At 37.6% G+C, this 13475-nt stretch overlaps 1 non-coding gene across 1 annotated transcript; it reads left to right on the top strand.

Moving 5' to 3' along the window:
- The first annotated feature begins 12368 nt into the window (after positions 1 to 12368).
- TRNAT-UGU (transfer RNA threonine (anticodon UGU)) lies at positions 12369 to 12443 on the top strand. The gene has a single exon. It is a non-coding gene; the product is annotated as a tRNA-Thr (tRNA).
- Positions 12444 to 13475: the final 1032 nt, after the last annotated feature.

Below are 13475 nucleotides of genomic sequence, written 5' to 3'. Positions count from 1 at the left end.
CAATCTGTTATAGAACTGAGTAGCAATGTGTATACAATAGTAAAGAACAATATTCCTTCAAAAGTTAAAAGAACAAACAATCAGCTCCTTTGGATGACAATAAAATTAAATAGAATGATCAATAAAAAGAGAAGATATCACGATATATTTAAACTTACAAATAGATGTGAATATTACAGTACTTATTCCCAATTAAGGAAAGATGTTAAAAGGGAATATTATAATGTATAGAAGCAATACTATCCTTCCTTTAAAAACAATGTTAATAATGGCAGGCATGCTTTATGGTTTCACTTTAATAGAAGGCAGAGAGAAAATACTATCACTGAAATTATTTATGATAATAATGTACGGTTCAATGAATATGATATTGCTAATGCATTTAGTGAGATCTTTTACAAATTTTTCTCAAGAAGAAGTCATGTAAATGTAAAAAATATTAATCTTCATTCATACACCAACATAACTGATATAAATGTTATCTTGGAAAAGGATGTAAGTGATACAATTAACAAACTAAAAGGCGGGTATTCAATAGGTCCTGATAGCATACCTAATTTTATTTTGAAAGCAAATAAAGAAATGAAACATTTCTGAAATGTTTTTTCCAGCTTTCTAGTAAATAGAACTTTTTCTGCTAAAATTGTTGAAACAGTTTCCTCTAGAAAATAAATATTTTGTGGAGTACTTCAATGGTCGCCTCTTTGCCCAATTTTATTTTCTGTTCTGATCAATGATGTTACTTTAGGTTTTAAATCTAGCACATGTTTACTATATGCAGATGATATAAAGAGAAATATCTCAGTTCTTACATGTTTAAATAAGACCAGAGATTTAGTAACTAAACTTGTTGAAACCTACAATTTGAATTTTGATGATATATAAAATTGAATGATCTACTGTATTATTTTGTAGCTATGTATTCAATTCTTTATTTTTGTATGACCAATCTAGACATAGTGATGTACCTGATTTTAAATTGTGTTCATCACGTAAAATAAATATATTATTATTAGATACGTACACACACACGTACATAAGGTAAAAGTTATACTGCTACGGCAACATGCATGTAATCATAAGTGGGGAATGTGGAGATTGGCCCACAAACATTTATAAATTTAGAATATCTTTCATTTGTAGAGGTGATGTGACCAACAGCACTGATTGGTTGCCTTTACCCATCAGGTTTGCCGCTCGTTACAGGAACATTGGTGGAAAACTCCCAACTCAGAAAGATACACATACATATCGATATTCAGAATATTTTGAACAATACAAACATTCGCCTTCTGCTACTCGAGATTGATTCATAAAACGTGGTTCGGAACTGGGATTAAACTATGAAAGTATAAACAGAAATGTATTTTCACATTTTAAAATACACCAGAACCAAACCGTAAAGACAACTGAAGCCAATTACTTAATTTTCATTTATTTTATCCTGGTATTTTGCATGCTTCATATTACACGCCCCTTTCCTGCTCGTTTGACTATTCGCAGCGAACATGAAATGTAATGACCATTAGATGAAAATCATCTATTGATATTCATGAAGGAAAATCAGAGTCCGGTCGTAAAGGTGGCTGAGTGAGTTGAGTGGTCGACGCGACATGTCACCGCCGTAGGTTCTGGTTTCGAGTACTTGCCCTGTCATGGGTGTTTCTTTATGAATGGCCCATAATGATTCTAATCTTATCATGGTTAATCCTTATAACATCGATCGATCAATCAAAACTTGAAATGCGGATTGAAATAGCCATTAAAAAAAATAAATAGAAATTGAGATAGAAGAAAAATAAACAGTCCTATTCTCAGACCAGTGCTGTTCGAGAACCTTTTGATGCCATTTTGATGCGACATATTGAGACTTCCGCTCAACAATCTCAGACAACGAGTCGACAATAGTGTTTAATTTCAGAATTTTAAATGTGAGCTTCTGATTGTATGAAATGTGAATGGCCATTTTCATTGGTACGATAAAATGGTTACATGTTTGAGATTTGAAGTATTGTAGATATTTTGTGAATATTTGTAAGAGTAAGGAATACATTTTTCAACTTGGATGATAGAAATTTTAAAATAAAATTAATACTTTTGACATTTGATTAAGATCCATCTTTGTATATTTTTCAGATTTCTGGGATGAGGTACCCGACTGAAAACGAGCTTCAAAAAACTCGCGAACCTTTGCCTTCACCATCCAATGATGGAATGGAAATGAAACATTGACATTTATGAAGATGCCGAATCTTGGGCATGGAATGAAGAAGGAATGTAGTGAAGTTACAATTTCTTCCCAAGCTTTGCCTCAATGGATAAAATGTAAGTATTCTGTAATTGTATTATTGTTTTAAAACCATTGTTCCAAAAGTGTTAATTATTCTGTAGAGTATTAGCAGACCCATACCAAAAGCAAACATCGGAGTAGAATTAATGGCTGATCACAACTGTATTTGCTCACAACTTTATTCATGCAAGAAACAATTTTCCTTCTAAAGGTATTGTGTCATTTGCATCTTCACGTACCGAATGATAAATGCGAAGTTGATAATTGCTTTGTTGGCAGGAGCTGTTCAAGATAAAATTTTCAGCCGGGCGAGATGCATTTTTGGGGCCCCCTACTGTCCAATCCACACTGAACTCCCAACCTTCTACCTTGGTTCCCACAATTTCCACCTTCCTAAAATAATAACACGACCATGTTATATGTTTACTGTTTTAATGACGAAAGATAATAGCCCTTTTTTAAAATTATTTTAAATGTTACTGTTGTAGAACACATTTATGCATAACTACATAATGACATCAAAATAACAGTAATCTCTTAGATTAAATTGCTACATGATTTTGCAATGCACTAATGTTATACAGCAGTAACTTCAAATATTTCTCCTCTGCAAAAGTCCAAATCTTTTTTTTAAAATAATAGCCACACTTATGTAACCAAAAATAAGGTTTCGGAGCTACTCTGGGGGTGAGCCCTCTGTTTGGCTCCCCCTGATTACAGGGCCCGGGCAGTTGCTCTGGTCGCCGGTCCTTGAGCTGGTCCTATTTGTTGAAATAAAATATAATAATTGCGTACTATGCCAAAAACAAGTACAGCAAATACTTAATTTTCAACATTGGAGGAGACCCACATTGCCCTATTTTTTTTTCTTGTTAGATTTTTTTAAGGCCGCGGTGGCTCAGTCGGTAATGCGTCTGACTACCATGCTAAAGGTCCCCGGCTCGATCCCCGGCCGGTTAAAATCCGGGAACTTTTCTAACGTTGGAAGCGGTCCCGGTGCCCACCCAGCGTCGAATGACGTGGGTACCTGGGGGAAACCCTGGGGGTAAAGGTAGTCAGGGGCGTGATGCTGATCACATCACCCCCACTCACGACCGGATCAAGAAAATGTGGGGCGTTACCCCCACACACCCTAAACGCCTTCATGGCGTGATGCTAACTACAGGGGAGCACTTCTTTTAGATTTTTTTTAAAGTTTAAAGAACCTTGGAAATTTAGAGTAATAGATGAAATTTCAGCTTCTTAGCATAAATTCACCTATTATGTATGCAATGTTATCTGAGTTCTTAGATCAGTAAAACATTTTTGTCCGACTTTACTCTTCGCTGGCATGCCGTTTCTGATGTAGGGTGCACTGAAAATAGTTCCTTTCGATTTCGGATCTCGGCTGTTTCGATGGTAAAGGCGACGAAACCAGCTTCTTTCAGTTCATATCCAAGGAATACATCGGTAGAAAGAAAAATGTTGTATACTGTACTCCAGGGACAGCCAAGCTATGGCCTGTGGGACATATCGGCCTCTTAAGCCCTCCTTGTTCTAACTGATTTTGCCACTACTATAAACTGCAACTTATTACTCTCCATTAAAACCATCCCTCTTACACCTGGAATTTGCTTGAACTGGTATATTTGTCTTATACATCGTACAGGAACCATTTGAATGATCTAGTTCTAATATCCTTAGGATGAATGTACCAAATACCTTTAATTGATAATAACAACAATTATTATTCTGACTAGTTCCTCTGAATATTACTGGGGAAACGAATAAATAACAAATGTTCAAGTTGAATATATTTGGTACCGATTTACATTTATAAATATGACTATTGTGTTCCTAATTTCTAAAACCTTGGTGAAACTTATAATTTCTATGCAACGATTATATTAATACCACTTTCAAGTAAATAAGAATTTAATTCATGCAAGAAAATAATGGGAAATACATTAAGATTTGTCCATTGTAAAACAGCAATTACAGCGAAATTGATTATATTTTATTGCAGTTGATGATATTAATAAGTTGCATTATGCGCGGCACAGATAAATTATCATTAAAAATTGCTTATAAAAATATGATCCTCATCACAATTTAAGAGTATGCTTAACTCCTGATTTTTGGGAGTGTAATATTACCAACATATTTCTATGAATTCCATGCATACTGGAAACTGGAAAAGAAAACTTGATGGTAATTTCCTTGCGCATGGATACATAGCGTCTTGAGACACTGGTGAACAGAAGGATGAACCTCGAAAGGTTCGGGGATCAAACCTGGAGCCTTTTAGATGAAAGCAATTATTCTTCAATCGGGGGTTAGCGGTAGCCCGTAAGCTCTCGCTTGGCTGCATCTGCTAACTGCAGGAGGTACCTGAATAAACTTAAATTTACAGAATCCTTTATAGAATGGCAACTCTCTAGATTTGGGTTACAATGACCTTAAGTCTGCATTGGCAAAGGATGGCATTAGAAAAGCATATTACCTGTCTCTCTTTAGAAGCGTGGACCGAAGGATTTGTAAAGTAACTGTCACTCGCTTGCTCAAGTTCGCCTCTTAAATTATCACTCAGCTTCGCTGCACTCCACTTCCAAACAAGTTTTTAAAAGTCTGCATCCAGCCTGAATCTCCTTCAAAACCAAACTCCCTCTCCTCTCTCCAAAACTCAAAAAAACCCTTTTCTTACTTCCGAACCAATCTCTTCCTCTCTTCAAAACCCAAGACCAACTCTCTCTCTCTCTCCCGAGCCAGATCCAACTTGCCTTCCTCCTAATCAAAACTCCTCCCCTTTTTCTCTCTCATCAATTTTCCTTTGCAAATATAGGCGAATGCTTTTCGCTGAGCTGGTGCTGAAGTTAACACTTTCCTATACTTCCTGTCAGGCTGCCTAGCTACACGTAACTCGAAAATGAAAATGAGGGATACGTAACGGTATCCAGCTGGGCGAAAAAATTCCTTTGAATTTTTAAAACGTTTAGACAAGTTGCAGGTACAGTGCCGGTTATGCCAATACAGTCCCTTAGAAGGTCTATTTATTTAGTGAAGAAAAATAAAAATACATTTCACATCAGTGAAAATGAACACTACAGACTAACTCTAAAACTAAAGGGGAGGGAAAAAAATGCAGTCAAAATTAGATTCGGTTGAGAGGTGTCAAGTCGTAATCTAATTTGGACTATCGAAGATCAAGACAAAAGCTCTGTGGGAGCAAACTAAAATTAAAAGCCGAGATGGCAATCAAAAATGAGAAGTCCAATGCCATATTTCGTTCGTCTCTTGCATGAATGAAATGAACGCGTGCGTACTACAATATTTAAGCTGAGCACGCATACATTGGCTTCCAAGAAATGTTTATCAACACGAGCTAAGCGGTAATGTCAGCTAGGGTCAGAGAACCATGAAAAAGATGTTGATACATCAAACACACACCACTGAACTCACTTGTCAGCTGAACTGACGTCAGAATGGCCAAAGCCATAAGTTGTGTCTCCACCCACTAAGCATGTGGGGGAGGGGGGGTTAACACCAAAACATTAGGAGTATGGGAGCAACAGCTCACGACACAATAAATTGCAAGGCAATTTGCACTAATATAAGAGGATCCTGGTATATGTATCGAATGTATATTGTATCGAAGCACACGCAAGTTTCTCCGTCCATTGAATCTCTCTGAGAGAATAATATATGTATAGAAGATATAAGTACCATCTTCCAATAAAAATGAGAGAGAAAAAGATTGTTGAAAATATATCATATTATAGTGAATAATGCTATACTGCATTATGTATTAAAATACCAAAATTGTCCAACACCGTCCATTAAATATGAGTAGATATTTGAATACACACGTGATAAGTAAAGAAACCCAACTTAGGCCACTACAAATATATAATAAGTGGAATATCAACATCAAATGTCCATTATATGTGTATATCTTGGTTAGTAAAAAAAAATAAAATCCTACAGTCCTTGCTGTATGGCGTAAAAGTTCCTATGTAAGGTCCGGAATGTTCTGAAAACACGCGAAAGCACTTGCGTGTAGTATCCACTGCATTCCATGGAGTCCGTGCAAAAGTGTTTGCAACTGCGAAAACCGGAACGAGGGGGTCACAATTTACATCCCAATCATCACGTGAGAATATCGGTCCTTTTGTAGTTTAAGGAACGAGAAGTGTTCATGATTGTACCACTGGATGTAAAATTCTGGGTGAGGGACGTTTGATGAGGCGAGGGGTAAATCTTGAAGATCGGCGGGTGAACAGAAGGAAGAAACAGTTGGATTAATTTGTGCGGCTAACTGTACTGTAGAATTCATCATCCAGGGGAGAATGCTGTTCACCGGACTAGGGAACCTAGTCTCGTAAAGTCTGCCTTGCTGTAGAAGTAACAGCTAAAGTAGGTGTGCTTGGCGGGTTGCATATGCCTGCACTCGAAGATGGTAACATACTTGTGGTGGGGACCGTACATGAAAGTAAAGCTGGTCTTGCTGCGTACGGGCGTCTGAATGGTAAACAAATCGAAGGAGACTGAAGATGGGGTAAAAGGTGTCATGTTTTCTTCTGGCCACTTGAAACTTGTAGGCTGGGACCCATGACGGGAAAAGTGTTCATCCACTGCATCACTTTGAGCTGGAATGTAGTTCTGACTGGAATTCCAGCGGAAATAAAGACAGTACTTTTGGGTAAAGGGGGTGTGTATCCGCTGCATCTTGAGGGCCGGAGCGTAGAAATGGGACAAAATTGTAGGTGTGCTCTGGTGGCTGGCACAAATCCCATCGGCCGACGGTCGCTATGCAGTCCTGAGTTCGAGGAGGTAATGCGAAGTACTCGGCGGGTTTATGTATGCCGGGTGAAAACTGAAATTGTTGACTCCACGAACTGAGAGGCGATGGTAAATGGAGCTGCTCTCTGAAGGCCACCGGCGCGTAGAATTCCAAGTTGAAGGCGTCTCAGGAAGTCTCTGCTATGCGATGTAGACGTCATGGAGATACGAGACATTATTAGGTGAGGATATGAATGAGGTGGCCAATTAAAAAAAGGAACAGGGAAAGGTTTCAAAATACATTCTTTAAAATCACAATAACCCAGAGTATGCTATTCAAATAAAGGTACAAAATCACTAAAAATGGGGCCTAATGTCAAATAAAATATAATAACTAATAATAAAAAGCAATAAAGAATGTAAATTAATTTTAAATAACTGATATGCTAAAGATGTGAAGGTTCACGATGTGAGACATTATTTTACCATTACGGGAGTGTAAACGTGGTGGAAATATTGATTGAAGGCTAACAAAATTGCAATAATTGCCTCTAAATCTAAAGAGGTGATAATAAGCAAAAGTAAATGAGCGGAACCAAATGCTTTGAATTTATCTTCAAATGTTAATTATGTAGGTGACGTAAAAGGAATTGAAGTGACGCAATAATGACGTACTACCCTTAGGTACTAGTCGAAGATAAATTAGTAAACTAACTAAAAATGTAATTGAACATGCCTCATCTCAATTGTCGTGTCTATTTATTGACGAATATGAACAATCTCATCAGCAAAAATAAATTGTCAAAGTACTTGTCATATTCATACTACATTATATATCTGAATGCTTTATTTAAATAACTCCAACAGTTCACCATTATTAGTACTGAATTTTTGTCTTAGATGTATGAAGATTTCGAAGTGCCAACTTGGAATTGATGTTTCGACGTCGAACGCTGGATCGAGTTATTACCCGAAGTGCAAGAAAGTCATGACGTCAGAATAACTCTCGGGGGAAGGGGGGGAATTCTGGGGTGGGGAAATTCTAAAAGCTAAGCATGCTGGAACATGGTTCGATCTTGTCCGGCTGTGAGAGCAATAGAGTCGCCGCTAGGCAACAGATTATGCGAAGTCAGGAAAAAGTAATGGGAGATGTATCGTTTCTCAGAGTCAGTTCCTTGGAAAAGGAGCGGAGTTATCCATTGTGCATTGTCATATTGCAATCCTGTCATTGTATCAATTTTCATCGTTCGGCCGGAACTATCCAAGGTTACTGGATGTATGGGAACGCTGAATCGCAGCCTTCGGAGTTTGCTGGAATTAACTGACGCGGGTAAAAGGGAATGGAGGAAATTAACTTGCAAGAAATTTGAGTCGCCGGGATGGGACGAAGCTTCACTGGAAATCTGGAGTGGAAAAGGGAGGAAAGGGGGGGGGGGGGCAAATTCTTTATTTGCAGCTCGGATTCATCGCGGCGCTCTGGACAGAAAGAAATAGTGGATGCACAACATACATGCGCCAAAGATCCAAGCGCGTGTCGTTACGTAACAAACGTGACTACACATTTGTGAATGTATCTTGTTCGGTTCTATGCAACTTGATCATAACAATGATTCCGTATGAAATGAAATCGTTATCAGGGTCATTCAGTCCTATGCTAATCTTGTATTTTAAACTTTTCTTTTACAGGCTTTTAGCACGGGAAACGAGAACACAATAAAATAATCGTATTAAGAAAACATATGGCAAAGATCGCTATTATTAATACCTTATGCAAAGTACATACGGATACTGAAACGCTGCGAAAAATATTTCCGAAAATGATAACGCCTGAACTGACGGGAAATTAAGATATAATATTATATTTACTAACAAACTATGCAAAGTGAAAAGGTTGCAATCCTTTTTGGACCACTTAGTGCGCTGAATTCTCTTTAATTAGGCGTGATATGAGCTCTATATTGACATATTTAAAAGGATATCATAGCTATGCGTTTCCTATTATTTTATATTAATGCAAATTACAACTATTCTCTTTGGAACTAAATATATATAGGGTGGGTGGGCAAAAAGGGGGAAAAATATAATGCCTTAATTATGTGAATAGAGTTCAACCATTACTAGTTTTATATCACACGAAGAGTCAAGAAAACATTTTGTTCACGGGTCTCTATTAAAATATGCTTTGCATATTTATATATACGTAACATTTACTAAAGTCTTTATTCAGACTGGACATTATCGCCATTCTGCCGATAGCAGAAGGTACTTTCACCAGTTATTTGGGATCCCTGGGTAACTGGAGAAAATGGTATTCACTAAGCGCATTTACATATTATTTCGTATTTTCACCGTTTATTCATTATGTGGAGCTACTTGATAAATCTCACTGTATAAATGCGCATTTCATAAACTTCTAACGTCGCCCTGTGAACGTCACACTCTTCCGCCTAACTAGTGTGCATAATTGGCAAATAAATTGAGTAAAGTTCAACCATGTGTTTAATAACCAATAAAAATTCACATATAAAATTAATACCTTTCGTAAAATCGCCCAAATAGCTGTTGCCTGTTATTCGTGTCCTTGTGATGGACAGAGATGATGTTACAAAACCTCTGTGACTGCTAAAACGCGTTCTCATGTGCTAGTGCTTGCTCAATTTCCTACTTATCCTCCGCTTGTTTAGGGTCTGACTGAATGTAAACACGATGAGGTCTTAAGGGGGAAGGCGTACAAGATTCTCCTTTATTAATTCTAAATATAGGTACAAATTCGCAAAACTTTAACATTATTTAATGAAAATTGATAATAAATTTTATCTTAATTTAAACAATCTGTAACTTCTATCTGTTATTAAGTGAGTAAGTGATTAACGTCGTGATTAGGTAAGCACGCGAAATCAAATCTGTTAATTAACGCTAAGGAACGTTGATATTGATGAATGCCGTAACTCGAAATATAAATATCATAATTCCGCTTCAAGTTTGAACAATAGATTTAATATAAATACACATGAAATTTAAGGTATTAACATTTGTCATGAGCTATAAAATGAATGCGTAGGAGGAATATTCAACTGTCCATCAAAGCAATAGCTCAGAGAGGGTAAAAAATATAACATCAACAAAAAATATCTCGTTAACATGTGAGAAACATCCGCGCCGTGCTCTCTTAGTTGTGTCCAGTTAAATCATTATAAGTTGGCTTTGCCTAACTTTTGGGTGCTTGAAACAGAAATATATATATAATATGTGTACGTACTGTTTCATATCACAAGCCTATTCACTGGCTTAAAACATCTTACACTCTGCCCTAGCAGACTGCTTTATTTATCTATATATGCGCTTTATTCATCATTATTCATTTCTCGGCCTATTTATGCATATAACTAAAGCACCTTTTCTTTCTAAACCAGAATCCACTAATTAATCGAGCGGTTTATACTCTGAACTAATGGTAGCGTCACTCTAACTACGTACGACCGGCGTACAGTAGCGGACATAATGCCTGCTTCATTGCCAGAAATATAATAAGCGTTTCATTTCTTCACATGTCAACACATAGTTTAATAAAACAATTTAGTCATTAATTAAGGTAACGTAAGGCAAAACGACTGACTCGTGAATTCCTCCACTATCTCCTGAAGCTAAGCATCCTTCTTTGAGGAGCTAGGAGCATTGTGGCATTACGAATATAAATGAGTAGACCGCGGAACCTTGTTCGTTCCCAAAACTACATTTATTTAAAATTAATATCCTCTTGGCAATAATCTGAACAGTTTATAGCTCATGCATTTTTGATCATCGACAAGTTACGGTCAGTATTTAACGAAAATAAAATGTTAACTTTAAAAAACTTTAATTAATAAACAACAAAGAAAAAATGACACAGCATACTCGCTGCTGGACTCAGTGAATACATAGTGCAAATGAATCGGAGTCAAGACTAAATTATTTTCCTCCTTAGCGATAATCTTACTATTAACTTTTAGTTAAGGATATAATTAATTAAAAGACGTGAAAGGTAAAACTGAAACATGATCTGAGCAAAATTATCGCGAACATAAAATGTAAAAAAAATCGTTCACATAATTTCTGTAGCTTACTGCACTGTTATATCACTTATCACATAAATCACGTACAAAAGTCATGTAAAAAAATCATTCTAAATTTTGCGTCAAAGGATCATCAAATTTGAATTTGCACTTTTCAAGAGTAGATTAAATCCTGGAAATGATGAAAAGTTTCCAGATGGGAGATCTGTCATAGTCGGGGTACCGGGTTCGCGAGCGAACCACAGGTCTACCAGGAGCGAAGCGATAGGGAAACGTCCAAGGACGTCCCTGGGCCGGCCGCATTTTTGGCAAAATGGGCCTCCCTAAAGTCCGACAACACCTTCCGCGACGCGGGATGACGGACGCTCCCGATACAATAGTGCCAGTCCGACGCGGACAACCACGACGAAGCTAGGGCGCTGGGCTGTACCCAGATCGCCCGCGGCTATGGAAGAAAACATTCTATTTTCTTGTCCTCCGCAATGTATTGCGCGTGACTGCAGCGGTGATTAGCCTATCAGGGTGGGAAGTGACTCAAATTTCAACATCTTACATAATTAACATTCGTATCGTCGCTGCCAATTTCTATATAAGACTTTCACGTTCACCAATGTAAATTTAGATAGCTCGAATACATGCAATTTGAAATAACATTAGTTATCGTTGATAGTACACTAATTACTGTAATTTGGAAGAAAGGGTGAATCTCCTGTTAAAAGGGTTTTGTGTAAAAAGAAAAGCCAAATCGTTGGGTTAGGGAGGGGGTAAATGACGCTAATTTTCATCAAATTTCGTATCGAAATTGATGAAATTCCGCACCTGCACCACGTCTTGTGACACAGGTGAACAGAAGGAAGGTTCGGGGATCAAACTTGGAGCCTTTTAGATGAAAGTACTTATTCTTCAATCTGGGGTTAGCGGTAGCCCGTAAGCTCTCGCTTGGCTGCATCTGCTAACTGCAGGAGGTACCTGAATAAACTTAAATTTACAGAACCCTTTATAGAATGGCAACTCTCTAGATTTGGGTTACAATGACCTTAAGTCTGCATTGGCAAAGGATGACATTAGAAAAGCATATTACCTGTCTCTCTTTAGAAGCGTGGACCGAAGGATTTGTAAAGTAACTGTCACTCGCTTGCTCAAGTTCGCCTCTTAAATTATCACTCAGCTTCGCTGCACTCCACTTCCAAACAAGTTTTTAAAAGTCTGCATCCAGCCTGAATCTCCTTCAAAACCAAACTCCCTCTCCTCTCTCCAAAACTCAAAAAGCCTCCCCCATGGCGCAGTGGTAGCGTCCTTGCCTTGTAATCAAGGGGTCCCGGGTTCGATACCCGGTGGAGGCACAAGTGGTTCGGATCCCACTTTAAACTGTAGGTCCAGTCCCGATTAGCCTTACTGTGCATAAAGTGGACTTAAAACACCAACTCAACAACAACAAAACTCAAAAAAACCCTTTTCTTACTTCCGAACCAATCTCCTCCTCTCTTCAAAACCCAAGACCAACTCTCTCTCTCTCTCCCGAGCCAGATCCAACTTGCCTTCCTCCTAATCAAAACTCCTCCCCTTTCTCTCTCTCATCAATTTTCCTTTGCAAATATAGGCGAATGCTTTTCGCTGAGCTGGTGCTGAAGTTAACACTTTCCTATACTTCCTGTCAGGCTGCCTAGCTACACGTAACTCGAAAATGAAAATGAGGGATACGTAACGATAGGAAGGATAAGCGCTGTGGTGTTTTACATTTCGTGTATTTCTTTCCATATTCTTCTTTATTTCAATTTCTTCTTTCCGTGTAGTAATGCGAGTGATGATGCCAGGCAAAAAAGGGTGTAGAGTGGGAGAGGATGAGAATATTTTCTGGGGATGCAGTCACATACTAAATACAACAAGATAACATAGCAGCTTCATCGTGTTTATTATTGTGACTATTTCGTCCTGACGACATGTTTATTAGAATTATGTTCTAATTTATGCTTGTAATATTTCAGGTTAAGCCTACCAGAAGTGACACTAGTGCCCCCCCGAAAGAGAGGTGTCGAAGTTATAGGACATGCGCTGTAAATTTGTTAACGAAAATTTCAAATTTGTAAACTACTCATGAAAAGGGGGAAGCAGGACAAACATGGAAGAAAATGCATGACTTCTACATGACTAGTTTTCAGTAAATTCTATTTTTGTTTTATGAAGCGTGTCATCGATCTCTAAATATCATATCGGAAGTGGAACCTTTTACAAATAGAACATTTGAAATAAAAAGCTTGTACATTCGGAATTTTTTTCTTTTTAAGATCTCTTGCAAATCTACTTCGTTAAATAAGACTGCTTATGTATTGTAAATGGGTGAATGTGTTCAGGGGTTTACTGTAAAAATATATATT

The sequence above is a fragment of the Lepisma saccharinum genome, chromosome 2, assembly GCF_977018435.1.
Source record: "Lepisma saccharinum chromosome 2, izLepSacc3.1, whole genome shotgun sequence".
Lineage (NCBI taxonomy): Eukaryota > Metazoa > Arthropoda > Insecta > Zygentoma > Lepismatidae > Lepisma > Lepisma saccharinum.
This window is presented reverse-complemented; position numbering and strand designations above follow the sequence as displayed.